General features: G+C 41.5%; 26 non-coding genes across 26 annotated transcripts; 18 read left to right on the forward strand and 8 right to left on the reverse strand.

Moving 5' to 3' along the window:
- Positions 1 to 189: 189 nt before the first annotated feature.
- On the forward strand, positions 190 to 261 carry trnap-agg. The gene has a single exon. It is a non-coding gene; the product is annotated as a tRNA-Pro (tRNA).
- Positions 262 to 1,591: 1,330 nt separating this feature from the next.
- Positions 1,592 to 1,663, forward strand: trnap-agg. Its single transcript has one exon. It is a non-coding gene; the product is annotated as a tRNA-Pro (tRNA).
- A 278-nt stretch (positions 1,664 to 1,941) lies between these two features.
- trnag-ucc lies at positions 1,942 to 2,013 on the reverse strand. Its single transcript has one exon. It is a non-coding gene; the product is annotated as a tRNA-Gly (tRNA).
- Positions 2,014 to 2,993: 980 nt separating this feature from the next.
- Positions 2,994 to 3,065, forward strand: trnap-agg. The gene has a single exon. It is a non-coding gene; the product is annotated as a tRNA-Pro (tRNA).
- A 278-nt stretch (positions 3,066 to 3,343) lies between these two features.
- trnag-ucc lies at positions 3,344 to 3,415 on the reverse strand. Its single transcript has one exon. It is a non-coding gene; the product is annotated as a tRNA-Gly (tRNA).
- Positions 3,416 to 4,224: 809 nt separating this feature from the next.
- Positions 4,225 to 4,296, forward strand: trnap-agg. The gene has a single exon. It is a non-coding gene; the product is annotated as a tRNA-Pro (tRNA).
- A 1,159-nt stretch (positions 4,297 to 5,455) lies between these two features.
- Positions 5,456 to 5,527, forward strand: trnap-agg. Its single transcript has one exon. It is a non-coding gene; the product is annotated as a tRNA-Pro (tRNA).
- Positions 5,528 to 8,089: 2,562 nt separating this feature from the next.
- trnap-agg lies at positions 8,090 to 8,161 on the forward strand. Its single transcript has one exon. It is a non-coding gene; the product is annotated as a tRNA-Pro (tRNA).
- A 1,681-nt stretch (positions 8,162 to 9,842) lies between these two features.
- trnag-ucc lies at positions 9,843 to 9,914 on the reverse strand. Its single transcript has one exon. It is a non-coding gene; the product is annotated as a tRNA-Gly (tRNA).
- An 809-nt stretch (positions 9,915 to 10,723) lies between these two features.
- On the forward strand, positions 10,724 to 10,795 carry trnap-agg. The gene has a single exon. It is a non-coding gene; the product is annotated as a tRNA-Pro (tRNA).
- A 1,330-nt stretch (positions 10,796 to 12,125) lies between these two features.
- trnap-agg lies at positions 12,126 to 12,197 on the forward strand. The gene has a single exon. It is a non-coding gene; the product is annotated as a tRNA-Pro (tRNA).
- Positions 12,198 to 12,475: 278 nt separating this feature from the next.
- trnag-ucc lies at positions 12,476 to 12,547 on the reverse strand. The gene has a single exon. It is a non-coding gene; the product is annotated as a tRNA-Gly (tRNA).
- An 809-nt stretch (positions 12,548 to 13,356) lies between these two features.
- trnap-agg lies at positions 13,357 to 13,428 on the forward strand. Its single transcript has one exon. It is a non-coding gene; the product is annotated as a tRNA-Pro (tRNA).
- Positions 13,429 to 13,706: 278 nt separating this feature from the next.
- Positions 13,707 to 13,778, reverse strand: trnag-ucc. Its single transcript has one exon. It is a non-coding gene; the product is annotated as a tRNA-Gly (tRNA).
- An 809-nt stretch (positions 13,779 to 14,587) lies between these two features.
- trnap-agg lies at positions 14,588 to 14,659 on the forward strand. The gene has a single exon. It is a non-coding gene; the product is annotated as a tRNA-Pro (tRNA).
- Positions 14,660 to 15,818: 1,159 nt separating this feature from the next.
- On the forward strand, positions 15,819 to 15,890 carry trnap-agg. Its single transcript has one exon. It is a non-coding gene; the product is annotated as a tRNA-Pro (tRNA).
- A 278-nt stretch (positions 15,891 to 16,168) lies between these two features.
- Positions 16,169 to 16,240, reverse strand: trnag-ucc. The gene has a single exon. It is a non-coding gene; the product is annotated as a tRNA-Gly (tRNA).
- An 809-nt stretch (positions 16,241 to 17,049) lies between these two features.
- Positions 17,050 to 17,121, forward strand: trnap-agg. The gene has a single exon. It is a non-coding gene; the product is annotated as a tRNA-Pro (tRNA).
- Positions 17,122 to 17,399: 278 nt separating this feature from the next.
- On the reverse strand, positions 17,400 to 17,471 carry trnag-ucc. Its single transcript has one exon. It is a non-coding gene; the product is annotated as a tRNA-Gly (tRNA).
- An 809-nt stretch (positions 17,472 to 18,280) lies between these two features.
- On the forward strand, positions 18,281 to 18,352 carry trnap-agg. Its single transcript has one exon. It is a non-coding gene; the product is annotated as a tRNA-Pro (tRNA).
- A 1,159-nt stretch (positions 18,353 to 19,511) lies between these two features.
- trnap-agg lies at positions 19,512 to 19,583 on the forward strand. Its single transcript has one exon. It is a non-coding gene; the product is annotated as a tRNA-Pro (tRNA).
- A 1,159-nt stretch (positions 19,584 to 20,742) lies between these two features.
- On the forward strand, positions 20,743 to 20,814 carry trnap-agg. The gene has a single exon. It is a non-coding gene; the product is annotated as a tRNA-Pro (tRNA).
- A 278-nt stretch (positions 20,815 to 21,092) lies between these two features.
- trnag-ucc lies at positions 21,093 to 21,164 on the reverse strand. Its single transcript has one exon. It is a non-coding gene; the product is annotated as a tRNA-Gly (tRNA).
- An 809-nt stretch (positions 21,165 to 21,973) lies between these two features.
- Positions 21,974 to 22,045, forward strand: trnap-agg. The gene has a single exon. It is a non-coding gene; the product is annotated as a tRNA-Pro (tRNA).
- Positions 22,046 to 23,204: 1,159 nt separating this feature from the next.
- Positions 23,205 to 23,276, forward strand: trnap-agg. The gene has a single exon. It is a non-coding gene; the product is annotated as a tRNA-Pro (tRNA).
- A 1,158-nt stretch (positions 23,277 to 24,434) lies between these two features.
- On the forward strand, positions 24,435 to 24,506 carry trnap-agg. The gene has a single exon. It is a non-coding gene; the product is annotated as a tRNA-Pro (tRNA).
- The last annotated feature ends 414 nt before the right edge of the window (positions 24,507 to 24,920 follow it).

The raw sequence follows: 24,920 nt of genomic DNA on the forward strand, positions 1-24,920 counted from the left end.
GAAAGACACAGCAGATGAACTACAGAAGATTTGAACTGAAGCATGGTCAAGATTTTGGAAGACTGTTATGCTCACAAGTAAAGCACAAAACACTCACATGATGTTCAATCGTTCCAAGCACCATGGACACGTCAATCGATATCTTCACTGTCATTGCTGCAGAAAGCAAAAAAATAACTTTTTGCGTAAGGCTCGTTGGTCTAGGGGTATGATTCTCGCTTAGGGTGCGAGAGGTCCCGGGTTCAAATCCCGGATGAGCCCTTTTGCAGATCCTTGAACAATCTCAGACAGGCAGATCTTGTCGGAATGCCGACTATCACCTCTTGGGCGCAGGACAAGGTGGCTGAATGGTTTTGGCGATAGGACTGCAAATCTATTTTGATATGCACTTGTTGGTTCAACGTCGCACAACATTTATTATTTTAGATAACCTGCAGAATGTAGGAGCAATTCTGACTTCCAAGTACAAGGATAATGATTCAAATGTAATACACTTGAAATGACATCCAGCCCCTAAAACAAATGAATTCCTCAGGCTCTGCATTGGCCGGGAATCAAACCCGAGTCAACTGCTTGGAAGGCAACTATGCTCACCACTATACCACCAATGCTATGTGCAGCTCAGTAGCAACATTGAGACATCGACTCATAATTTGACCGTCATTTTGGTGGAAAGTGATAATTCACTTTCACGGTTTAGGTGTATGATTATGGCTTAGGTTGCGAGAGGTCCCTGGTTGAAAAATCTATCATTTTAATCACTACAGGTTACCTTCAGATTAGTCCCGTGACACTTGTTGGGAACGTAGGGCAAAACGGAGAACATTGCGACAAGTGGGGTCACATTAGTTTGTAGCCCAAGATTTTGGATTCTACAAACAGAACTTGGCACATAGACGCTTGTGACTTCAGACGAGTCTCCTGACACTTGTGGGGGATGTAGAGAAAAATTGAGAATACCACCGTGTTCGTGAGGGTCTCCTCATTCCAGAGAGTGGTCATATGAATTTGTAGGTCAAACGGTTCGGAAGCTAGAGATGTTTTTGTGAGAAGACCGATTATAGGTATTGTCTCATGGTTTGACAAAAACCGATCTAGGTCCACCATCTTTCACTGCAGATATGGTGGGTTAACATAAGCAGTTGTGGAGGATTGAGACGGATACGCCGAGTCTTAATCTCTCTAGTTGAAAACGGATCTATTTGAATGGGTATTTTCAAAATTAATTGACTTTGATTCACGTACCTTTGCGTCATTTGACTCAAAATAAATGAGTTCCATTCTTTTGGAAGTCTTATTTTTTCATTTGTTTTTAAAAAAATGAATTGATCTCATTTTGCACTTTATTAATTTGTAAAAACTCGTCATCATTTTGCTGTCGCGACTGAACAAGACAGAATGTGAAAGACACAGCAGATGAACTACAGAAGATTTGAACTGAAGCATGGTCAAGATTTTGGAAGACTGTTATGCTCACAAGTAAAGCACAAAACACTCACATGATGTTCAATCGTTCCAAGCACCATGGACACGTCAATCGATATCTTCACTGTCATTGCTGCAGAAAGCAAAAAAATAACTTTTTGCGTAAGGCTCGTTGGTCTAGGGGTATGATTCTCGCTTAGGGTGCGAGAAGTCCCGGGTTCAAATCCCGGATGAGCCCTTTTGCAGATCCTTGAACAATCTCAGACAGGCAGATCTTGTCGGAATGCCGACTATCACCTCTTGGGCGCAGGACAAGGTGGCTGAATGGTTTTGGCGATAGGACTGCAAATCTATTTTGATATGCACTTGTTGGTTCAACGTCGCACAACATTTATTATTTTAGATAACCTGCAGAATGTAGGAGCAATTCTGACTTCCAAGTACAAGGATAATGATTCAAATGTAATACACTTGAAATGACATCCAGCCCCTAAAACAAATGAATTCCTCAGGCTCTGCATTGGCCGGGAATCGAACCCGGGTCAACTGCTTGGAAGGTAGCTATGCTCACCACTATACCACCAATGCTATGTGCAGCTCAGTAGCAACATTGAGACATCGACTCATAATTTGACCGTCATTTTGGTGGAAAGTGATAATTCACTTTCACGGTTTAGGTGTATGATTATGGCTTAGGTTGCGAGAGGTCCCTGGTTGAAAAATCTATCATTTTAATCACTACAGGTTACCTTCAGATTAGTCCCGTGACACTTGTTGGGAACGTAGGGCAAAACGGAGAACATTGCGACAAGTGGGGTCACATTAGTTTGTAGCCCAAGATTTTGGATTCTACAAACAGAACTTGGCACATAGACGCTTGTGACTTCAGACGAGTCTCCTGACACTTGTGGGGGATGTAGAGAAAAATTGAGAATACCACCGTGTTCGTGAGGGTCTCCTCATTCCAGAGAGTGGTCATATGAATTTGTAGGTCAAACGGTTCGGAAGCTAGAGATGTTTTTGTGAGAAGACCGATTATAGGTATTGTCTCATGGTTTGACAAAAACCGATCTAGGTCCACCATCTTTCACTGCAGATATGGTGGGTTAACATAAGCAGTTGTGGAGGATTGAGACGGATACGCCGAGTCTTAATCTCTCTAGTTGAAAACGGATCTATTTGAATGGGTATTTTCAAAATTAATTGACTTTGATTCACGTACCTTTGCGTCATTTGACTCAAAATAAATGAGTTCCATTCTTTTGGAAGTCTTATTTTTTCATTTGTTTTTAAAAAAATGAATTGATCTCATTTTGCACTTTATTAATTTGTAAAAACTCGTCATCATTTTGCTGTCGCGACTGAACAAGACAGAATGTGAAAGACACAGCAGATGAACTACAGAAGATTTGAACTGAAGCATGGTCAAGATTTTGGAAGACTGTTATGCTCACAAGTAAAGCACAAAACACTCACATGATGTTCAATCGTTCCAAGCACCATGGACACGTCAATCGATATCTTCACTGTCATTGCTGCAGAAAGCAAAAAAATAACTTTTTGCGTAAGGCTCGTTGGTCTAGGGGTATGATTCTCGCTTAGGGTGCGAGAAGTCCCGGGTTCAAATCCCGGATGAGCCCTTTTGCAGATCCTTGAACAATCTCAGACAGGCAGATCTTGTCGGAATGCCGACTATCACCTCTTGGGCGCAGGACAAGGTGGCTGAATGGTTTTGGCGATAGGACTGCAAATCTATTTTGATATGCACTTGTTGGTTCAACGTCGCACAACATTTATTATTTTAGATAACCTGCAGAATGTAGGAGCAATTCTGACTTCCAAGTACAAGGATAATGATTCAAATGTAATACACTTGAAATGACATCCAGCCCCTAAAACAAATGAATTCCTCAGGCTCTGCATTGGCCGGGAATCGAACCCGGGTCAACTGCTTGGAAGGTAGCTATGCTCACCACTATACCACCAATGCTATGTGCAGCTCAGTAGCAACATTGAGACATCGACTCATAATTTGACCGTCATTTTGGTGGAAAGTGATAATTCACTTTCACGGTTTAGGTGTATGATTATGGCTTAGGTTGCGAGAGGTCCCTGGTTGAAAAATCTATCATTTTAATCACTACAGGTTACCTTCAGATTAGTCCCGTGACACTTGTTGGGAACGTAGGGCAAAACGGAGAACATTGCGACAAGTGGGGTCACATTAGTTTGTAGCCCAAGATTTTGGATTCTACAAACAGAACTTGGCAACATAGATGGTTGTGACTTCAGACGAGTCTCCTGACACTTGTGGGGGATGTAGAGAAAAATTGAGAATACCACCATGTTCGTGAGGGTCTCCTCATTCCAGAGAGTGGTCATATGAATTTGTAGGTCAAACGGTTCGGAAGCTAGAGATGTTTTTGTGAGAAGACCGATTATAGGTATTGTCTCATGGTCTCATTTGACTCAAAATAAATTAGTTCCATTCTTTTGGAAGTCTTATTTTTTCATTTGTTTTTAAAAAAATGAATTGATCTCATTTTGCACTTTATTAATTTGTAAAAACTCGTCATCATTTTGCTGTCGCGACTGAACAAGACAGAATGTGAAAGACACAGCAGATGAACTACAGAAGATTTGAACTGAAGCATGGTCAAGATTTTGGAAGACTGTTATGCTCACAAGTAAAGCACAAAACACTCACATGATGTTCAATCGTTCCAAGCACCATGGACACGTCAATCGATATCTTCACTGTCATTGCTGCAGAAAGCAAAAAAATAACTTTTTGCGTAAGGCTCGTTGGTCTAGGGGTATGATTCTCGCTTAGGGTGCGAGAGGTCCCGGGTTCAAATCCCGGATGAGCCCTTTTGCAGATCCTTGAACAATCTCAGACAGGCAGATCTTGTCGGAATGCCGACTATCACCTCTTGGGCGCAGGACAAGGTGGCTGAATGGTTTTGGCGATAGGACTGCAAATCTATTTTGATATGCACTTGTTGGTTCAACGTCGCACAACATTTATTATTTTAGATAACCTGCAGAATGTAGGAGCAATTCTGACTTCCAAGTACAAGGATAATGATTCAAATGTAATACACTTGAAATGACATCCAGCCCCTAAAACAAATGAATTCCTCAGGCTCTGCATTGGCCGGGAATCAAACCCGAGTCAACTGCTTGGAAAGCAACTATGCTCACCACTATACCACCAATGCTATGTGCAGCTCAGTAGCAACATTGAGACATCGACTCATAATTTGACCGTCATTTTGGTGGAAAGTGATAATTCACTTTCACGGTTTAGGTGTATGATTATGGCTTAGGTTGCGAGAGGTCCCTGGTTGAAAAATCTATCATTTTAATCACTACAGGTTACCTTCAGATTAGTCCCGTGACACTTGTTGGGAACGTAGGGCAAAACGGAGAACATTGCGACAAGTGGGGTCACATTAGTTTGTAGCCCAAGATTTTGGATTCTACAAACAGAACTTGGCAACATAGATGGTTGTGACTTCAGACGAGTCTCCTGACACTTGTGGGGGATGTAGAGAAAAATTGAGAATACCACCATGTTCGTGAGGGTCTCCTCATTCCAGAGAGTGGTCATATGAATTTGTAGGTCAAACGGTTCGGAAGCTAGAGATGTTTTTGTGAGAAGACCGATTATAGGTATTGTCTCATGGTCTCATTTGACTCAAAATAAATTAGTTCCATTCTTTTGGAAGTCTTATTTTTTCATTTGTTTTTAAAAAAATGAATTGATCTCATTTTGCACTTTATTAATTTGTAAAAACTCGTCATCATTTTGCTGTCGCGACTGAACAAGACAGAATGTGAAAGACACAGCAGATGAACTACAGAAGATTTGAACTGAAGCATGGTCAAGATTTTGGAAGACTGTTATGCTCACAAGTAAAGCACAAAACACTCACATGATGTTCAATCGTTCCAAGCACCATGGACACGTCAATCGATATCTTCACTGTCATTGCTGCAGAAAGCAAAAAAATAACTTTTTGCGTAAGGCTCGTTGGTCTAGGGGTATGATTCTCGCTTAGGGTGCGAGAGGTCCCGGGTTCAAATCCCGGATGAGCCCTTTTGCAGATCCTTGAACAATCTCAGACAGGCAGATCTTGTCGGAATGCCGACTATCACCTCTTGGGCGCAGGACAAGGTGGCTGAATGGTTTTGGCGATAGGACTGCAAATCTATTTTGATATGCACTTGTTGGTTCAACGTCGCACAACATTTATTATTTTAGATAACCTGCAGAATGTAGGAGCAATTCTGACTTCCAAGTACAAGGATAATGATTCAAATGTAATACACTTGAAATGACATCCAGCCCCTAAAACAAATGAATTCCTCAGGCTCTGCATTGGCCGGGAATCAAACCCGAGTCAACTGCTTGGAAAGCAACTATGCTCACCACTATACCACCAATGCTATGTGCAGCTCAGTAGCAACATTGAGACATCGACTCATAATTTGACCGTCATTTTGGTGGAAAGTGATAATTCACTTTCACGGTTTAGGTGTATGATTATGGCTTAGGTTGCGAGAGGTCCCTGGTTGAAAAATCTATCATTTTAATCACTACAGGTTACCTTCAGATTAGTCCCGTGACACTTGTTGGGAACGTAGGGCAAAACGGAGAACATTGCGACAAGTGGGGTCACATTAGTTTGTAGCCCAAGATTTTGGATTCTACAAACAGAACTTGGCAACATAGACGGTTGTGACTTCAGACGAGTCTCCTGACACTTGTGGGGGATGTAGAGAAAAATTGAGAATACCACCATGTTCGTGAGGGTCTCCTCATTCCAGAGAGTGGTCATATGAATTTGTAGGTCAAACGGTTCGGAAGCTAGAGATGTTTTTGTGAGAAGACCGATTATAGGTATTGTCTCATGGTTTGACAAAAACCGATCTAGGTCCACCATCTTTCACTGCAGATATGGTGGGTTAACATAAGCAGTTGTGGAGGATTGAGACGGATACGCCGAGTCTTAATCTCTCTAGTTGAAAACGGATCTATTTGAATGGGTATTTTCAAAATTAATTGACTTTGATTCACGTACCTTTGCGTCATTTGACTCAAAATAAATGAGTTCCATTCTTTTGGAAGTCTTATTTTTTCATTTGTTTTTAAAAAAATGAATTGATCTCATTTTGCACTTTATTAATTTGTAAAAACTCGTCATCATTTTGCTGTCGCGACTGAACAAGACAGAATGTGAAAGACACAGCAGATGAACTACAGAAGATTTGAACTGAAACATGGTCAAGATTTTGGAAGACTGTTATGCTCACAAGTAAAGCACAAAACACTCACATGATGTTCAATCGTTCCAAGCACCATGGACACGTCAATCGATATCTTCACTGTCATTGCTGCAGAAAGCAAAAAAATAACTTTTGGTATAAGGCTTGTTGGTCTAGGGGTATGATTCTCGCTTAGGGTGCGAGAGGTCCCGGGTTCAAATCCCAGATGAGCCCTTTTGCAGATCCTTGAACAATCTCAGACAGGCAGATCTTGTCGGAACGCCGACTATCACCTCTTGGGCGCAGGACAAGGTGGCTGAATGGTTTTGGCGATAGGACTGCAAATCTATTTTGATATGCACTTGTTGGTTCAACGTCGCACAACATTTATTATTTTAGATAACCTGCAGAATGTAGGAGCAATTCTGACTTCCAAGTACAAGGATAATGATTCAAATGTAATACACTTGAAATGACATCCAGCCCCTAAAACAAATGAATTCCTCAGGCTCTGCATTGGCCGGGAATCAAACCCGAGTCAACTGCTTGGAAAGCAACTATGCTCACCACTATACCACCAATGCTATGTGCAGCTCAGTAGCAACATTGAGACATCGACTCATAATTTGACCGTCATTTTGGTGGAAAGTGATAATTCACTTTCACGGTTTAGGTGTATGATTATGGCTTAGGTTGCGAGAGGTCCCTGGTTGAAAAATCTATCATTTTAATCACTACAGGTTACCTTCAGATTAGTCCCGTGACACTTGTTGGGAACGTAGGGCAAAACGGAGAACATTGCGACAAGTGGGGTCACATTAGTTTGTAGCCCAAGATTTTGGATTCTACAAACAGAACTTGGCAACATAGATGGTTGTGACTTCAGACGAGTCTCCTGACACTTGTGGGGGATGTAGAGAAAAATTGAGAATACCACCATGTTCGTGAGGGTCTCCTCATTCCAGAGAGTGGTCATATGAATTTGTAGGTCAAACGGTTCGGAAGCTAGAGATGTTTTTGTGAGAAGACCGATTATAGGTATTGTCTCATGGTCTCATTTGACTCAAAATAAATTAGTTCCATTCTTTTGGAAGTCTTATTTTTTCATTTGTTTTTAAAAAAATGAATTGATCTCATTTTGCACTTTATTAATTTGTAAAAACTCGTCATCATTTTGCTGTCGCGACTGAACAAGACAGAATGTGAAAGACACAGCAGATGAACTACAGAAGATTTGAACTGAAGCATGGTCAAGATTTTGGAAGACTGTTATGCTCACAAGTAAAGCACAAAACACTCACATGATGTTCAATCGTTCCAAGCACCATGGACACGTCAATCGATATCTTCACTGTCATTGCTGCAGAAAGCAAAAAAATAACTTTTTGCGTAAGGCTCGTTGGTCTAGGGGTATGATTCTCGCTTAGGGTGCGAGAGGTCCCGGGTTCAAATCCCGGATGAGCCCTTTTGCAGATCCTTGAACAATCTCAGACAGGCAGATCTTGTCGGAATGCCGACTATCACCTCTTGGGCGCAGGACAAGGTGGCTGAATGGTTTTGGCGATAGGACTGCAAATCTATTTTGATATGCACTTGTTGGTTCAACGTCGCACAACATTTATTATTTTAGATAACCTGCAGAATGTAGGAGCAATTCTGACTTCCAAGTACAAGGATAATGATTCAAATGTAATACACTTGAAATGACATCCAGCCCCTAAAACAAATGAATTCCTCAGGCTCTGCATTGGCCGGGAATCAAACCCGAGTCAACTGCTTGGAAAGCAACTATGCTCACCACTATACCACCAATGCTATGTGCAGCTCAGTAGCAACATTGAGACATCGACTCATAATTTGACCGTCATTTTGGTGGAAAGTGATAATTCACTTTCACGGTTTAGGTGTATGATTATGGCTTAGGTTGCGAGAGGTCCCTGGTTGAAAAATCTATCATTTTAATCACTACAGGTTACCTTCAGATTAGTCCCGTGACACTTGTTGGGAACGTAGGGCAAAACGGAGAACATTGCGACAAGTGGGGTCACATTAGTTTGTAGCCCAAGATTTTGGATTCTACAAACAGAACTTGGCAACATAGATGGTTGTGACTTCAGACGAGTCTCCTGACACTTGTGGGGGATGTAGAGAAAAATTGAGAATACCACCATGTTCGTGAGGGTCTCCTCATTCCAGAGAGTGGTCATATGAATTTGTAGGTCAAACGGTTCGGAAGCTAGAGATGTTTTTGTGAGAAGACCGATTATAGGTATTGTCTCATGGTTTGACAAAAACCGATCTAGGTCCACCATCTTTCACTGCAGATATGGTGGGTTAACATAAGCAGTTGTGGAGGATTGAGACGGATACGCCGAGTCTTAATCTCTCTAGTTGAAAACGGATCTATTTGAATGGGTATTTTCAAAATTAATTGACTTTGATTCACGTACCTTTGCGTCATTTGACTCAAAATAAATGAGTTCCATTCTTTTGGAAGTCTTATTTTTTCATTTGTTTTTAAAAAAATGAATTGATCTCATTTTGCACTTTATTAATTTGTAAAAACTCGTCATCATTTTGCTGTCGCGACTGAACAAGACAGAATGTGAAAGACACAGCAGATGAACTACAGAAGATTTGAACTGAAACATGGTCAAGATTTTGGAAGACTGTTATGCTCACAAGTAAAGCACAAAACACTCACATGATGTTCAATCGTTCCAAGCACCATGGACACGTCAATCGATATCTTCACTGTCATTGCTGCAGAAAGCAAAAAAATAACTTTTGGTATAAGGCTTGTTGGTCTAGGGGTATGATTCTCGCTTAGGGTGCGAGAGGTCCCGGGTTCAAATCCCAGATGAGCCCTTTTGCAGATCCTTGAACAATCTCAGACAGGCAGATCTTGTCGGAACGCCGACTATCACCTCTTGGGCGCAGGACAAGGTGGCTGAATGGTTTTGGCGATAGGACTGCAAATCTATTTTGATATGCACTTGTTGGTTCAACGTCGCACAACATTTATTATTTTAGATAACCTGCAGAATGTAGGAGCAATTCTGACTTCCAAGTACAAGGATAATGATTCAAATGTAATACACTTGAAATGACATCCAGCCCCTAAAACAAATGAATTCCTCAGGCTCTGCATTGGCCGGGAATCGAACCCGGGTCAACTGCTTGGAAGGTAGCTATGCTCACCACTATACCACCAATGCTATGTGCAGCTCAGTAGCAACATTGAGACATCGACTCATAATTTGACCGTCATTTTGGTGGAAAGTGATAATTCACTTTCACGGTTTAGGTGTATGATTATGGCTTAGGTTGCGAGAGGTCCCTGGTTGAAAAATCTATCATTTTAATCACTACAGGTTACCTTCAGATTAGTCCCGTGACACTTGTTGGGAACGTAGGGCAAAACGGAGAACATTGCGACAAGTGGGGTCACATTAGTTTGTAGCCCAAGATTTTGGATTCTACAAACAGAACTTGGCAACATAGATGGTTGTGACTTCAGACGAGTCTCCTGACACTTGTGGGGGATGTAGAGAAAAATTGAGAATACCACCATGTTCGTGAGGGTCTCCTCATTCCAGAGAGTGGTCATATGAATTTGTAGGTCAAACGGTTCGGAAGCTAGAGATGTTTTTGTGAGAAGACCGATTATAGGTATTGTCTCATGGTCTCATTTGACTCAAAATAAATGAGTTCCATTCTTTTGGAAGTCTTATTTTTTCATTTGTTTTTAAAAAAATGAATTGATCTCATTTTGCACTTTATTAATTTGTAAAAACTCGTCATCATTTTGCTGTCGCGACTGAACAAGACAGAATGTGAAAGACACAGCAGATGAACTACAGAAGATTTGAACTGAAGCATGGTCAAGATTTTGGAAGACTGTTATGCTCACAAGTAAAGCACAAAACACTCACATGATGTTCAATCGTTCCAAGCACCATGGACACGTCAATCGATATCTTCACTGTCATTGCTGCAGAAAGCAAAAAAATAACTTTTTGCGTAAGGCTCGTTGGTCTAGGGGTATGATTCTCGCTTAGGGTGCGAGAGGTCCCGGGTTCAAATCCCGGATGAGCCCTTTTGCAGATCCTTGAACAATCTCAGACAGGCAGATCTTGTCGGAATGCCGACTATCACCTCTTGGGCGCAGGACAAGGTGGCTGAATGGTTTTGGCGATAGGACTGCAAATCTATTTTGATATGCACTTGTTGGTTCAACGTCGCACAACATTTATTATTTTAGATAACCTGCAGAATGTAGGAGCAATTCTGACTTCCAAGTACAAGGATAATGATTCAAATGTAATACACTTGAAATGACATCCAGCCCCTAAAACAAATGAATTCCTCAGGCTCTGCATTGGCCGGGAATCAAACCCGAGTCAACTGCTTGGAAGGCAACTATGCTCACCACTATACCACCAATGCTATGTGCAGCTCAGTAGCAACATTGAGACATCGACTCATAATTTGACCGTCATTTTGGTGGAAAGTGATAATTCACTTTCACGGTTTAGGTGTATGATTATGGCTTAGGTTGCGAGAGGTCCCTGGTTGAAAAATCTATCATTTTAATCACTACAGGTTACCTTCAGATTAGTCCCGTGACACTTGTTGGGAACGTAGGGCAAAACGGAGAACATTGCGACAAGTGGGGTCACATTAGTTTGTAGCCCAAGATTTTGGATTCTACAAACAGAACTTGGCACATAGACGCTTGTGACTTCAGACGAGTCTCCTGACACTTGTGGGGGATGTAGAGAAAAATTGAGAATACCACCGTGTTCGTGAGGGTCTCCTCATTCCAGAGAGTGGTCATATGAATTTGTAGGTCAAACGGTTCGGAAGCTAGAGATGTTTTTGTGAGAAGACCGATTATAGGTATTGTCTCATGGTTTGACAAAAACCGATCTAGGTCCACCATCTTTCACTGCAGATATGGTGGGTTAACATAAGCAGTTGTGGAGGATTGAGACGGATACGCCGAGTCTTAATCTCTCTAGTTGAAAACGGATCTATTTGAATGGGTATTTTCAAAATTAATTGACTTTGATTCACGTACCTTTGCGTCATTTGACTCAAAATAAATGAGTTCCATTCTTTTGGAAGTCTTATTTTTTCATTTGTTTTTAAAAAAATGAATTGATCTCATTTTGCACTTTATTAATTTGTAAAAACTCGTCATCATTTTGCTGTCGCGACTGAACAAGACAGAATGTGAAAGACACAGCAGATGAACTACAGAAGATTTGAACTGAAGCATGGTCAAGATTTTGGAAGACTGTTATGCTCACAAGTAAAGCACAAAACACTCACATGATGTTCAATCGTTCCAAGCACCATGGACACGTCAATCGATATCTTCACTGTCATTGCTGCAGAAAGCAAAAAAATAACTTTTTGCGTAAGGCTCGTTGGTCTAGGGGTATGATTCTCGCTTAGGGTGCGAGAGGTCCCGGGTTCAAATCCCGGATGAGCCCTTTTGCAGATCCTTGAACAATCTCAGACAGGCAGATCTTGTCGGAATGCCGACTATCACCTCTTGGGCGCAGGACAAGGTGGCTGAATGGTTTTGGCGATAGGACTGCAAATCTATTTTGATATGCACTTGTTGGTTCAACGTCGCACAACATTTATTATTTTAGATAACCTGCAGAATGTAGGAGCAATTCTGACTTCCAAGTACAAGGATAATGATTCAAATGTAATACACTTGAAATGACATCCAGCCCCTAAAACAAATGAATTCCTCAGGCTCTGCATTGGCCGGGAATCGAACCCGGGTCAACTGCTTGGAAGGTAGCTATGCTCACCACTATACCACCAATGCTATGTGCAGCTCAGTAGCAACATTGAGACATCGACTCATAATTTGACCGTCATTTTGGTGGAAAGTGATAATTCACTTTCACGGTTTAGGTGTATGATTATGGCTTAGGTTGCGAGAGGTCCCTGGTTGAAAAATCTATCATTTTAATCACTACAGGTTACCTTCAGATTAGTCCCGTGACACTTGTTGGGAACGTAGGGCAAAACGGAGAACATTGCGACAAGTGGGGTCACATTAGTTTGTAGCCCAAGATTTTGGATTCTACAAACAGAACTTGGCAACATAGATGGTTGTGACTTCAGACGAGTCTCCTGACACTTGTGGGGGATGTAGAGAAAAATTGAGAATACCACCATGTTCGTGAGGGTCTCCTCATTCCAGAGAGTGGTCATATGAATTTGTAGGTCAAACGGTTCGGAAGCTAGAGATGTTTTTGTGAGAAGACCGATTATAGGTATTGTCTCATGGTCTCATTTGACTCAAAATAAATGAGTTCCATTCTTTTGGAAGTCTTATTTTTTCATTTGTTTTTAAAAAAATGAATTGATCTCATTTTGCACTTTATTAATTTGTAAAAACTCGTCATCATTTTGCTGTCGCGACTGAACAAGACAGAATGTGAAAGACACAGCAGATGAACTACAGAAGATTTGAACTGAAGCATGGTCAAGATTTTGGAAGACTGTTATGCTCACAAGTAAAGCACAAAACACTCACATGATGTTCAATCGTTCCAAGCACCATGGACACGTCAATCGATATCTTCACTGTCATTGCTGCAGAAAGCAAAAAAATAACTTTTTGCGTAAGGCTCGTTGGTCTAGGGGTATGATTCTCGCTTAGGGTGCGAGAGGTCCCGGGTTCAAATCCCGGATGAGCCCTTTTGCAGATCCTTGAACAATCTCAGACAGGCAGATCTTGTCGGAATGCCGACTATCACCTCTTGGGCGCAGGACAAGGTGGCTGAATGGTTTTGGCGATAGGACTGCAAATCTATTTTGATATGCACTTGTTGGTTCAACGTCGCACAACATTTATTATTTTAGATAACCTGCAGAATGTAGGAGCAATTCTGACTTCCAAGTACAAGGATAATGATTCAAATGTAATACACTTGAAATGACATCCAGCCCCTAAAACAAATGAATTCCTCAGGCTCTGCATTGGCCGGGAATCGAACCCGGGTCAACTGCTTGGAAGGTAGCTATGCTCACCACTATACCACCAATGCTATGTGTAGCTCAGTAGCAACATTGAGACATCGACTCATAATTTGACCGTCATTTTGGTGGAAAGTGATAATTCACTTTCACGGTTTAGGTGTATGATTATGGCTTAGGTTGCGAGAGGTCCCTGGTTGAAAAATCTATCATTTTAATCACTACAGGTTACCTTCAGATTAGTCCCGTGACACTTGTTGGGAACGTAGGGCAAAACGGAGAACATTGCGACAAGTGGGGTCACATTAGTTTGTAGCCCAAGATTTTGGATTCTACAAACAGAACTTGGCAACATAGATGGTTGTGACTTCAGACGAGTCTCCTGACACTTGTGGGGGATGTAGAGAAAAATTGAGAATACCACCATGTTCGTGAGGGTCTCCTCATTCCAGAGAGTGGTCATATGAATTTGTAGGTCAAACGGTTCGGAAGCTAGAGATGTTTTTGTGAGAAGACCGATTATAGGTATTGTCTCATGGTCTCATTTGACTCAAAATAAATGAGTTCCATTCTTTTGGAAGTCTTATTTTTTCATTTGTTTTTAAAAAAATGAATTGATCTCATTTTGCACTTTATTAATTTGTAAAAACTCGTCATCATTTTGCTGTCGCGACTGAACAAGACAGAATGTGAAAGACACAGCAGATGAACTACAGAAGATTTGAACTGAAGCATGGTCAAGATTTTGGAAGACTGTTATGCTCACAAGTAAAGCACAAAACACTCACATGATGTTCAATCGTTCCAAGCACCATGGACACGTCAATCGATATCTTCACTGTCATTGCTGCAGAAAGCAAAAAAATAACTTTTTGCGTAAGGCTCGTTGGTCTAGGGGTATGATTCTCGCTTAGGGTGCGAGAGGTCCCGGGTTCAAATCCCGGATGAGCCCTTTTGCAGATCCTTGAACAATCTCAGACAGGCAGATCTTGTCGGAATGCCGACTATCACCTCTTGGGCGCAGGACAAGGTGGCTGAATGGTTTTGGCGATAGGACTGCAAATCTATTTTGATATGCACTTGTTGGTTCAACGTCGCACAACATTTATTATTTTAGATAACCTGCAGAATGTAGGAGCAATTCTGACTTCCAAGTACAAGGATAATGATTCAAATGTAATACACTTGAAATGACATCCAGCCCCTAAAACAAATGAATTCCTCAGGCTCTGCATTGGCCGGGAATCAAACCCGAGTCAACTGCTTGGAAAGCAACTATGCTCACCACTATACCACCAATGCTATGTGCAGCTCAGTAGCAACATTGAGACATCGACTCATAATTTGACCGTCATTTTGGTGGAAAGTGATAATTCACTTTCACGGTTTAGGTGTATGATTATGGCTTAGGTTGCGAGAGGTCCCTGGTTGAAAAATCTATCATTTTAATCACTACAGGTTACCTTCAGATTAGTCCCGTGACACTTGTTGGGAACGTAGGGCAAAACGGAGAACATTGCGACAAGTGGGGTCACATTAGTTTGTAGCCCAAGATTTTGGATTCTACAAACAGAACTTGGCAACATAGACGGTTGTGACTTCAGACGAGTCTCCTGACACTTGTGGGGGATGTAGAGAAAAATTGAGAATACCACCATGTTCGTGAGGGTCTCCTCATTCCAGAGAGTGGTCATATGAATTTGTAGGTCAAACGGTTCGGAAGCTAGAGATGTTTTTGTGAGAAGACCGATTATAGGTATTGTCTCATGGTCTCATTTGACTCAAAATAAATGAGTTCCATTCTTTTGGAAGTCTTATTTTTTCATTTGTTTTTAAAAAAATGAATTGATCTCATTTTGCACTTTATTAATTTGTAAAAACTCGTCATCATTTTGCTGTCGCGACTGAACAAGACAGAATGTGAAAGACACAGCAGATGAACTACAGAAGATTTGAACTGAAGCATGGTCAAGATTTTGGAAGACTGTTATGCTCACAAGTAAAGCACAAAACACTCACATGATGTTCAATCGTTCCAAGCACCATGGACACGTCAATCGATATCTTCACTGTCATTGCTGCAGAAAGCAAAAAAATAACTTTTTGCGTAAGGCTCGTTGGTCTAGGGGTATGATTCTCGCTTAGGGTGCGAGAGGTCCCGGGTTCAAATCCCGGATGAGCCCTTTTGCAGATCCTTGAACAATCTCAGACAGGCAGATCTTGTCGGAATGCCGACTATCACCTCTTGGGCGCAGGACAAGGTGGCTGAATGGTTTTGGCGATAGGACTGCAAATCTATTTTGATATGCACTTGTTGGTTCAACGTCGCACAACATTTATTATTTTAGATAACCTGCAGAATGTAGGAGCAATTCTGACTTCCAAGTACAAGGATAATGATTCAAATGTAATACACTTGAAATGACATCCAGCCCCTAAAACAAATGAATTCCTCAGGCTCTGCATTGGCCGGGAATCGAACCCGGGTCAACTGCTTGGAAGGTAGCTATGCTCACCACTATACCACCAATGCTATGTGCAGCTCAGTAGCAACATTGAGACATCGACTCATAATTTGACCGTCATTTTGGTGGAAAGTGATAATTCACTTTCACGGTTTAGGTGTATGATTATGGCTTAGGTTGCGAGAGGTCCCTGGTTGAAAAATCTATCATTTTAATCACTACAGGTTACCTTCAGATTAGTCCCGTGACACTTGTTGGGAACGTAGGGCAAAACGGAGAACATTGCGACAAGTGGGGTCACATTAGTTTGTAGCCCAAGATTTTGGATTCTACAAACAGAACTTGGCAACATAGATGGTTGTGACTTCAGACGAGTCTCCTGACACTTGTGGGGGATGTAGAGAAAAATTGAGAATACCACCATGTTCGTGAGGGTCTCCTCATTCCAGAGAGTGGTCATATGAATTTGTAGGTCAAACGGTTCGGAAGCTAGAGATGTTTTTGTGAGAAGACCGATTATAGGTATTGTCTCATGGTCTCATTTGACTCAAAATAAATGAGTTCCATTCTTTTGGAAGTCTTATTTTTTCATTTGTTTTTAAAAAAATGAATTGATCTCATTTTGCACTTTATTAATTTGTAAAAACTCGTCATCATTTTGCTGTCGCGACTGAACAAGACAGAATGTGAAAGACACAGCAGATGAACTACAGAAGATTTGAACTGAAGCATGGTCAAGATTTTGGAAGACTGTTATGCTCACAAGTAAAGCACAAAACACTCACATGATGTTCAATCGTTCCAAGCACCATGGACACGTCAATCGATATCTTCACTGTCATTGCTGCAGAAAGCAAAAAAATAACTTTTTGCGTAAGGCTCGTTGGTCTAGGGGTATGATTCTCGCTTAGGGTGCGAGAGGTCCCGGGTTCAAATCCCGGATGAGCCCTTTTGCAGATCCTTGAACAATCTCAGACAGGCAGATCTTGTCGGAATGCCGACTATCACCTCTTGGGCGCAGGACAAGGTGGCTGAATGGTTTTGGCGATAGGACTGCAAATCTATTTTGATATGCACTTGTTGGTTCAACGTCGCACAACATTTATTATTTTAGATAACCTGCAGAATGTAGGAGCAATTCTGACTTCCAAGTACAAGGATAATGATTCAAATGTAATACACTTGAAATGACATCCAGCCCCTAAAACAAATGAATTCCTCAGGCTCTGCATTGGCCGGGAATCGAACCCGGGTCAACTGCTTGGAAGGTAGCTATGCTCACCACTATACCACCAATGCTATGTGCAGCTCAGTAGCAACATTGAGACATCGACTCATAATTTGACCGTCATTTTGGTGGAAAGTGATAATTCACTTTCACGGTTTAGGTGTATGATTATGGCTTAGGTTGCGAGAGGTCCCTGGTTGAAAAATCTATCATTTTAATCACTACAGGTTACCTTCAGATTAGTCCCGTGACACTTGTTGGGAACGTAGGGCAAAACGGAGAACATTGCGACAAGTGGGGTCACATTAGTTTGTAGCCCAAGATTTTGGATTCTACAAACAGAACTTGGCAACATAGATGGTTGTGACTTCAGACGAGTCTCCTGACACTTGTGGGGGATGTAGAGAAAAATTGAGAATACCACCATGTTCGTGAGGGTCTCCTCATTCCAGAGAGTGGTCATATGAATTTGTAGGTCAAACGGTTCGGAAGCTAGAGATGTTTTTGTGAGAAGACCGATTATAGGTATTGTCTCATGGTCTCATTTGACTCAAAATAAATGAGTTCCATTCTTTTGGAAGTCTTATTTTTTCATTTGTTTTTAAAAAAATGAATTGATCTCATTTTGCACTTTATTAATTTGTAAAAACTCGTCATCATTTTGCTGTCGCGACTGAACAAGACAGAATGTGAAAGACACAGCAGATGAACTACAGAAGATTTGAACTGAAGCATGGTCAAGATTTTGGAAGACTGTTATGCTCACAAGTAAAGCACAAAACACTCACATGATGTTCAATCGTTCCAAGCACCATGGACACGTCAATCGATATCTTCACTGTCATTGCTGCAGAAAGCAAAAAAATAACTTTTTGCGTAAGGCTCGTTGGTCTAGGGGTATGATTCTCGCTTAGGGTGCGAGAGGTCCCGGGTTCAAATCCCGGATGAGCCCTTTTGCAGATCCTTGAACAATCTCAGACAGGCAGATCTTGTCGGAATGCCGACTATCACCTCTTGGGCGCAGGACAAGGTGGCTGAATGGTTTTGGCGATAGGACTGCAAATCTATTTTGATATGCACTTGTTGGTTCAACGTCGCACAACATTTATTATTTTAGATAACCTGCAGAATGTAGGAGCAATTCTGACTTCCAAGTACAAGGATAATGATTCAAATGTAATACACTTGAAATGACATCCAGCCCCTAAAACAAATGAATTCCTCAGGCTCTGCATTGGCCGGGAATCAAACCCGAGTCAACTGCTTGGAAAGCAACTATGCTCACCACTATACCACCAATGCTATGTGCAGCTCAGTAGCAACATTGAGACATCGACTCATAATTTGACCGTCATTTTGGTGGAAAGTGATAATTCACTTTCACGGTTTAGGTGTATGATTATGGCTTAGGTTGCGAGAGGTCCCTGGTTGAAAAATCTATCATTTTAATCACTACAGGTTACCTTCAGATTAGTCCCGTGACACTTGTTGGGAACGTAGGGCAAAACGGAGAACATTGCGACAAGTGGGGTCACATTAGTTTGTAGCCCAAGATTTTGGATTCTACAAACAGAACTTGGCAACATAGACGGTTGTGACTTCAGACGAGTCTCCTGACACTTGTGGGGGATGTAGAGAAAAATTGAGAATACCACCATGTTCGTGAGGGTCTCCTCATTCCAGAGAGTGGTCATATGAATTTGTAGGTCAAACGGTTCGGAAGCTAGAGATGTTTTTGTGAGAAGACCGATTATAGGTATTGTCTCATGGTCTCATTTGACTCAAAATAAATGAGTTCCATTCTTTTGGAAGTCTTATTTTTTCATTTGTTTTTAAAAAAATGAATTGATCTCATTTTGCACTTTATTAATTTGTAAAAACTCGTCATCATTTTGCTGTCGCGACTGAACAAGACAGAATGTGAAAGACACAGCAGATGAACTACAGAAGATTTGAACTGAAGCATGGTCAAGATTTTGGAAGACTGTTATGCTCACAAGTAAAGCACAAAACACTCACATGATGTTCAATCGTTCCAAGCACCATGGACACGTCAATCGATATCTTCACTGTCATTGCTGCAGAAAGCAAAAAAATAACTTTTTGCGTAAGGCTCGTTGGTCTAGGGGTATGATTCTCGCTTAGGGTGCGAGAGGTCCCGGGTTCAAATCCCGGATGAGCCCTTTTGCAGATCCTTGAACAATCTCAGACAGGCAGATCTTGTCGGAATGCCGACTATCACCTCTTGGGCGCAGGACAAGGTGGCTGAATGGTTTTGGCGATAGGACTGCAAATCTATTTTGATATGCACTTGTTGGTTCAACGTCGCACAACATTTATTATTTTAGATAACCTGCAGAATGTAGGAGCAATTCTGACTTCCAAGTACAAGGATAATGATTCAAATGTAATACACTTGAAATGACATCCAGCCCCTAAAACAAATGAATTCCTCAGGCTCTGCATTGGCCGGGAATCAAACCCGAGTCAACTGCTTGGAAAGCAACTATGCTCACCACTATACCACCAATGCTATGTGCAGCTCAGTAGCAACATTGAGACATCGACTCATAATTTGACCGTCATTTTGGTGGAAAGTGATAATTCACTTTCACGGTTTAGGTGTATGATTATGGCTTAGGTTGCGAGAGGTCCCTGGTTGAAAAATCTATCATTTTAATCACTACAGGTTACCTTCAGATTAGTCCCGTGACACTTGTTGGGAACGTAGGGCAAAACGGAGAACATTGCGACAAGTGGGGTCACATTAGTTTGTAGCCCAAGATTTTGGATTCTACAAACAGAACTTGGCAACATAGACGGTTGTGACTTCAGACGAGTCTCCTGACACTTGTGGGGGATGTAGAGAAAAATTGAGAATACCACCATGTTCGTGAGGGTCTCCTCATTCCAGAGAGTGGTCATATGAATTTGTAGGTCAAACGGTTCGGAAGCTAGAGATGTTTTTGTGAGAAGACCGATTATAGGTATTGTCTCATGGTCTCATTTGACTCAAAATAAATGAGTTCCATTCTTTTGGAAGTCTTATTTTTTCATTTGTTTTTAAAAAAATGAATTGATCTCATTTTGCACTTTATTAATTTGTAAAAACTCGTCATCATTTTGCTGTCGCGACTGAACAAGACAGAATGTGAAAGACACAGCAGATGAACTACAGAAGATTTGAACTGAAGCATGGTCAAGATTTTGGAAGACTGTTATGCTCACAAGTAAAGCACAAAACACTCACATGATGTTCAATCGTTCCAAGCACCATGGACACGTCAATCGATATCTTCACTGTCATTGCTGCAGAAAGCAAAAAAATAACTTTTTGCGTAAGGCTCGTTGGTCTAGGGGTATGATTCTCGCTTAGGGTGCGAGAGGTCCCGGGTTCAAATCCCGGATGAGCCCTTTTGCAGATCCTTGAACAATCTCAGACAGGCAGATCTTGTCGGAATGCCGACTATCACCTCTTGGGCGCAGGACAAGGTGGCTGAATGGTTTTGGCGATAGGACTGCAAATCTATTTTGATATGCACTTGTTGGTTCAACGTCGCACAACATTTATTATTTTAGATAACCTGCAGAATGTAGGAGCAATTCTGACTTCCAAGTACAAGGATAATGATTCAAATGTAATACACTTGAAATGACATCCAGCCCCTAAAACAAATGAATTCCTCAGGCTCTGCATTGGCCGGGAATCGAACCCGGGTCAACTGCTTGGAAGGTAGCTATGCTCACCACTATACCACCAATGCTATGTGCAGCTCAGTAGCAACATTGAGACATCGACTCATAATTTGACCGTCATTTTGGTGGAAAGTGATAATTCACTTTCACGGTTTAGGTGTATGATTATGGCTTAGGTTGCGAGAGGTCCCTGGTTGAAAAATCTATCATTTTAATCACTACAGGTTACCTTCAGATTAGTCCCGTGACACTTGTTGGGAACGTAGGGCAAAACGGAGAACATTGCGACAAGTGGGGTCACATTAGTTTGTAGCCCAAGATTTTGGATTCTACAAACAGAACTTGGCAACATAGATGGTTGTGACTTCAGACGAGTCTCCTGACACTTGTGGGGGATGTAGAGAAAAATTGAGAATACCACCATGTTCGTGAGGGTCTCCTCATTCCAGAGAGTGGTCATATGAATTTGTAGGTCAAACGGTTCGGAAGCTAGAGATGTTTTTGTGAGAAGACCGATTATAGGTATTGTCTCATGGTCTCATTTGACTCAAAATAAATGAGTTCCATTCTTTTGGAAGTCTTATTTTTTCATTTGTTTTTAAAAAAATGAATTGATCTCATTTTGCACTTTATTAATTTGTAAAAACTCGTCATCATTTTGCTGTCGCGACTGAACAAGACAGAATGTGAAAGACACAGCAGATGAACTACAGAAGATTTGAACTGAAGCATGGTCAAGATTTTGGAAGACTGTTATGCTCACAAGTAAAGCACAAAACACTCACATGATGTTCAATCGTTCCAAGCACCATGGACACGTCAATCGATATCTTCACTGTCATTGCTGCAGAAAGCAAAAAAATAACTTTTTGCGTAAGGCTCGTTGGTCTAGGGGTATGATTCTCGCTTAGGGTGCGAGAGGTCCCGGGTTCAAATCCCGGATGAGCCCTTTTGCAGATCCTTGAACAATCTCAGACAGGCAGATCTTGTCGGAATGCCGACTATCACCTCTTGGGCGCAGGACAAGGTGGCTGAATGGTTTTGGCGATAGGACTGCAAATCTATTTTGATATGCACTTGTTGGTTCAACGTCGCACAACATTTATTATTTTAGATAACCTGCAGAATGTAGGAGCAATTCTGACTTCCAAGTACAAGGATAATGATTCAAATGTAATACACTTGAAATGACATCCAGCCCCTAAAACAAATGAATTCCTCAGGCTCTGCATTGGCCGGGAATCAAACCCGAGTCAACTGCTTGGAAAGCAACTATGCTCACCACTATACCACCAATGCTATGTGCAGCTCAGTAGCAACATTGAGACATCGACTCATAATTTGACCGTCATTTTGGTGGAAAGTGATAATTCACTTTCACGGTTTAGGTGTATGATTATGGCTTAGGTTGCGAGAGGTCCCTGGTTGAAAAATCTATCATTTTAATCACTACAGGTTACCTTCAGATTAGTCCCGTGACACTTGTTGGGAACGTAGGGCAAAACGGAGAACATTGCGACAAGTGGGGTCACATTAGTTTGTAGCCCAAGATTTTGGATTCTACAAACAGAACTTGGCAACATAGATGGTTGTGACTTCAGACGAGTCTCCTGACACTTGTGGGGGATGTAGAGAAAAATTGAGAATACCACCATGTTCGTGAGGGTCTCCTCATTCCAGAGAGTGGTCATATGAATTTGTAGGTCAAACGGTTCGGAAGCTAGAGATGTTTTTGTGAGAAGACCGATTATAGGTATTGTCTCATGGTCTCATTTGACTCAAAATAAATGAGTTCCATTCTTTTGGAAGTCTTATTTTTTCATTTGTTTTTAAAAAAATGAATTGATCTCATTTTGCACTTTATTAATTTGTAAAAACTCGTCATCATTTTGCTGTCGCGACTGAACAAGACAGAATGTGAAAGACACAGCAGATGAACTACAGAAGATTTGAACTGAAGCATGGTCAAGATTTTGGAAGACTGTTATGCTCACAAGTAAAGCACAAAACACTCACATGATGTTCAATCGTTCCAAGCACCATGGACACGTCAATCGATATCTTCACTGTCATTGCTGCAGAAAGCAAAAAAATAACTTTTTGCGTAAGGCTCGTTGGTCTAGGGGTATGATTCTCGCTTAGGGTGCGAGAGGTCCCGGGTTCAAATCCCGGATGAGCCCTTTTGCAGATCCTTGAACAATCTCAGACAGGCAGATCTTGTCGGAATGCCGACTATCACCTCTTGGGCGCAGGACAAGGTGGCTGAATGGTTTTGGCGATAGGACTGCAAATCTATTTTGATATGCACTTGTTGGTTCAACGTCGCACAACATTTATTATTTTAGATAACCTGCAGAATGTAGGAGCAATTCTGACTTCCAAGTACAAGGATAATGATTCAAATGTAATACACTTGAAATGACATCCAGCCCCTAAAACAAATGAATTCCTCAGGCTCTGCATTGGCCGGGAATCAAACCCGAGTCAACTGCTTGGAAAGCAACTATGCTCACCACTATACCACCAATGCTATGTGCAGCTCAGTAGCAACATTGAGACATCGACTCATAATTTGACCGTCATTTTGGTGGAAAGTGATAATTCACTTTCACGGTTTAGGTGTATGATTATGGCTTAGGTTGCGAGAGGTCCCTGGTTGAAAAATCTATCATTTTAATCACTACAGGTTACCTTCAGATTAGTCCCGTGACACTTGTTGGGAACGTAGGGCAAAACGGAGAACATTGCGACAAGTGGGGTCACATTAGTTTGTAGCCCAAGATTTTGGATTCTACAAACAGAACTTGGCAACATAGACGGTTGTGACTTCAGACGAGTCTCCTGACACTTGTGGGGGATGTAGAGAAAAATTGAGAATACCACCATGTTCGTGAGGGTCTCCTCATTCCAGAGAGTGGTCATATGAATTTGTAGGTCAAACGGTTCGGAAGCTAGAGATGTTTTTGTGAGAAGACCGATTATAGGTATTGTCTCATGGTCTCATTTGACTCAAAATAAATGAGTTCCATTCTTTTGGAAGTCTTATTTTTTCATTTGTTTTTAAAAAAATGAATTGATCTCATTTTGCACTTTATTAATTTGTAAAAACTCGTCATCATTTTGCTGTCGCGACTGAACAAGACAGAATGTGAAAGACACAGCAGATGAACTACAGAAGATTTGAACTGAAGCATGGTCAAGATTTTGGAAGACTGTTATGCTCACAAGTAAAGCACAAAACACTCACATGATGTTCAATCGTTCCAAGCACCATGGACACGTCAATCGATATCTTCACTGTCATTGCTGCAGAAAGCAAAAAATAACTTTTTGCGTAAGGCTCGTTGGTCTAGGGGTATGATTCTCGCTTAGGGTGCGAGAGGTCCCGGGTTCAAATCCCGGATGAGCCCTTTTGCAGATCCTTGAACAATCTCAGACAGGCAGATCTTGTCGGAATGCCGACTATCACCTCTTGGGCGCAGGACAAGGTGGCTGAATGGTTTTGGCGATAGGACTGCAAATCTATTTTGATATGCACTTGTTGGTTCAACGTCGCACAACATTTATTATTTTAGATAACCTGCAGAATGTAGGAGCAATTCTGACTTCCAAGTACAAGGATAATGATTCAAATGTAATACACTTGAAATGACATCCAGCCCCTAAAACAAATGAATTCCTCAGGCTCTGCATTGGCCGGGAATCAAACCCGAGTCAACTGCTTGGAAGGCAACTATGCTCACCACTATACCACCAATGCTATGTGCAGCTCAGTAGCAACATTGAGACATCGACTCATAATTTGACCGTCATTTTGGTGGAAA

The sequence above is a fragment of the Oncorhynchus mykiss genome, unplaced genomic scaffold (genome assembly GCF_013265735.2).
Source record: "Oncorhynchus mykiss isolate Arlee unplaced genomic scaffold, USDA_OmykA_1.1 un_scaffold_305, whole genome shotgun sequence".
NCBI lineage: Eukaryota > Metazoa > Chordata > Actinopteri > Salmoniformes > Salmonidae > Oncorhynchus > Oncorhynchus mykiss.